The sequence below is a fragment of the Anabrus simplex genome, chromosome 9 (genome assembly GCF_040414725.1).
Source record: "Anabrus simplex isolate iqAnaSimp1 chromosome 9, ASM4041472v1, whole genome shotgun sequence".
NCBI classification, from domain to species: domain Eukaryota; kingdom Metazoa; phylum Arthropoda; class Insecta; order Orthoptera; family Tettigoniidae; genus Anabrus; species Anabrus simplex.
Genome location: NC_090273.1, coordinates 100,341,786 through 100,345,282, shown reverse-complemented (window position 1 = coordinate 100,345,282; position 3,497 = coordinate 100,341,786). Strand labels below are relative to the sequence as shown.

Genomic DNA, 3,497 nt, shown 5'->3' with positions numbered 1-3,497 from the left:
TTAGTCATTTGAACGTGTCAGGAATGGAACGAATTAAGCCCCATCTAGCGGCGAGGATGGGAACTGTGCCGGCTGTCGAAGCCTGTCACACTTCTCTGGGGCAATAATTAATGACTGACAGATGAAATGAAATTATAGTGGAGAGTGTTGCTGGAATGAAAGAGGACAGCGAAAACCGGAGTGCCCGGAGAAAAACATGTCCTGCCTCCGCTTTGTCCAGCACAAATCTCACATGGAGTGACCGGGATTTGAACCTCGAAACCCAGCGGTGAGAGGCTGGTGCGCTGCCACCTGAGTCACGGAGGCTTCTATTTTCTTAATCTTACGTTTAAATATAAACCATATACTCATCCCAAGCTGAATACACAAATCAACGCCTTTTATAATTAATTTTAAGGCTAATCTCACCTAAAAATTCACTAACCATTTTGCTTCACAGTTTCCTTATACGAATGTGTCGTTAAACAACGGAGGGTTAACACGAAGTCTAGCGACGACTCTGGAACTAGAACCTATTTCGCGCTGTGTAAACTGCCATGCGGAGGCCTTATTACTAATCACGTAGGCAACGGTGTTACATATTCCACCGTTTGTATTCGAATTATAGTCCAGCCTATCAAAGGCTCAGAGCAAGGTATTGATTAAATTGGATATTTCAAGGTTGCAATTCCACCTTCATTAGGACCATCTCTTGAAGAATTATCGGCGTTCTCTACTGCGGATGTTGTTAATGAAAACAATAATTCAAAGAAAAACGATACATTTATGGAAAAACCGATATATTATGCGATAAATTGAATCAAAATTTCGGTATCCATATATCGGTAAATCGAAAGGAAAATATCGGTATTTCGTAAAAACCGATATATCGTTTGCCATCGCTGAGGGTTGGTTTTTCCCTCGTACTCAGCGAGGGATCCCACCTCTACCGCCTCAAGGGAAGTGCCCTGGAGCATAAGACATTGGGTCTGGGGATACAACTGGGGAGAACGACCAGTACCTTGCCCAAGTGTCCTCACCTGCTATGCTGAACAGGGGCCTTGTGGGGGATGGGAAGATTGGAAGGGATATACAAGGAAGAGGGAAGAAATCGGCCGTGGCCTTAAGTTAGGTTTCATCCCGGCATTTGCCTGGAGGAGAAGTGGTAAACCCCGGGAAACCACTTCGAGGATAGCTTAGGAGGGAATCGAACCCACCTCTACTCAGTTGACTTTTTAAATTTCGTGGCAGAGCCGGGAATCGAACCCGGGTCTATGAGGGTGTCAGCTAATCACACTAACCAGTACACCACAGAGGCGGACATCAGCCAAAAGTTTGCAACATTTTCGTAAACAGTACCCCTTTTGTCGGAAATCACCAATAACAAATCGTGATGTTTTCGTTTGGATTTTTTCCAGTCCTCATAATCCTGGTGTGGGTACTATACGCTATTTGTGGTCTTGTCAGAGATGCATGTCATCCCTGGAGGCCGGTTTCGATTCCCGATTCAGTCAGGGAATTTAAAAAGTGTCACGATCATTGGAACGGGGTCCACTCAGCTCGGGAGATAACTGAGTAGAGGGGGTTTCGATTCCCACCTCAGCCATTCTCGATGTGATTTTCCACATTTACCAACTTTTTCTCCAATGCCGGGAGGGTACCTAACGTAAGTCCACGGCTGCTTCCTCCCCTCTTCCTTGTCTATCCCTTCCAATTTTCCCATCCCCCCGCAAGGCCCCTGTTCAGCATAGCAGGTGAGGTCGCCTGGGTGAAGTACTGCTCCTCCTTTCCAGTGTTATGCACGACCAAAAATTCACGCTCCAGGACATTGCCTGCTATGCAATGGATGCAGATATCTCGTTGAGTCCGGGAGGTTGGGACCATGCCTGGAGGGTAAACGTTTTAAGAAAGAAGAAGAAGAAGAAGAAGAAGAAGAAGAAGAAGAAGACATCTGTCAAAGAAACCTGCCATCTCTCGAAAACAAGTTGCAATACTGTAAGGCGCACAACTGAATTGATGTCCATACTACAAGGCAGTGTTTTGTAGCTGGTAAGCAAGTGACAATAAAGTAAAAAATTTGCGACCGTGACAGGAGTCGAACCTGCAATCTTCGGATCCGAAGTCCGACGCCTTATCCGTTAAGCCACACGGCCACGTTATATACAGCTTGTAACATCTGTAGACCAAACAGTTCGGTGCCACATCATTTTTAACTCCACAATAATTTCTCTTGGAAATCACTGGGTCCGCCTCTGTAGTGTAGTGGTTAGTGTGATTAGCTGCCACCCCCGGAGGCCCGGGTTCGATTCCCGGCTCTGCCACGAAATTTGAAAAAGTGCTAGGCCTACGAGGGCTGGTACGGGGTCCACTCAGCCTCGGGATGTCAACTGAGTAGAGGTGGGTTCGATTCCTACTTCAGCCATCCTGGAAGTGGTTTTCCGTGGTTTCCCACTTCTCCTCGAGGCAAATGCCGTAATGGTACCTAACTTAGGACCTCGGCCGCTTCCTTCCCTATCCCTTCCCATCTTCCCATCTTCCCATCCCTCCGCAAGGCCCCTGTTCAGCATAGCAGGTGAGGCCGCCTGGGCGAGGTACTGGTCATCCTTACCAGTTATATCCCCGCCCCAGAGTCAGATGCTCCAGGGCACTGTCCTTGAGGCGGTAGAGATGGGATCCCCCGCTGATCCGAGGGAATAACCAACCACAGGTGTCTTTGCACTGGAATGGTTAGGAGTTATGCCGGCAACTTTTTAGTCCGCGCCCTTAAACGGCTATGCATACCTTCCAGGCGTTATAAATGGCGATGCAAACAGATTTTCATCCCCGCCATATATTTTAATTTCAGAAGTAGATAAAGAAGAGGAAGAAGAAAGAAAGAAAATAAATATTAAAAATTACGTTTATTGCCTTTAGGAGCTTTCCTATTCTGAAATCCGAACTGTTCTTCAGTTGTAATTGGGGTGGACGTTTCCACTGAATACTCACGGGTTAAAAACGTAGAAAAATGACGTGGAACATCAGGCAAATGCTGGGGCTCTACCTTAATCAAGGCCACAGCCTGTTCCCTCCCACTCCCAGCCCTTTCCTGTCCCATCGTCGCCATGAAACCTATCTGTGTCAGTGCGACGTAAAGTCAATTGTTAACAAACAAACCTAAAGTCATCGGCTGCTGCCATGCTGTTTCCCAGGTGACACATGTGTTGATTGCACTCACCATAATGCTATGTCGTGCAGTATGAATTTGTGACGTAGTTATTTCTTGTTCTCCATCATCGTACAGTGTGGAAACTTCTTGGAAAATCTCATAATCACTCTTTCGCTGACAATTTCCTTCTGCGTATCCAAACAGTCAGTCATTTACATCGCCAACAGAGAGTGTTTCTAATTCGTTGCTGTTTATCAGTCTCTCTCTCTGTCTCGCACAATGACAATGAAAATGATGAACATTCTGCGATGCATCCACATTTCAAAGGCCTGAATTCGGTTCATTGACGAAGTCTTTAGTGTTCATCCGTCGA

The 3,497-nt window shown here is 46.4% G+C and overlaps 1 non-coding gene across 1 annotated transcript; it reads right to left on the bottom strand.

Moving 5' to 3' along the window:
- Positions 1 to 2,059: 2,059 nt before the first annotated feature.
- Positions 2,060 to 2,132, bottom strand: TRNAR-UCG (transfer RNA arginine (anticodon UCG)). Its single transcript has one exon. It is a non-coding gene; the product is annotated as a tRNA-Arg (tRNA).
- Positions 2,133 to 3,497: the final 1,365 nt, after the last annotated feature.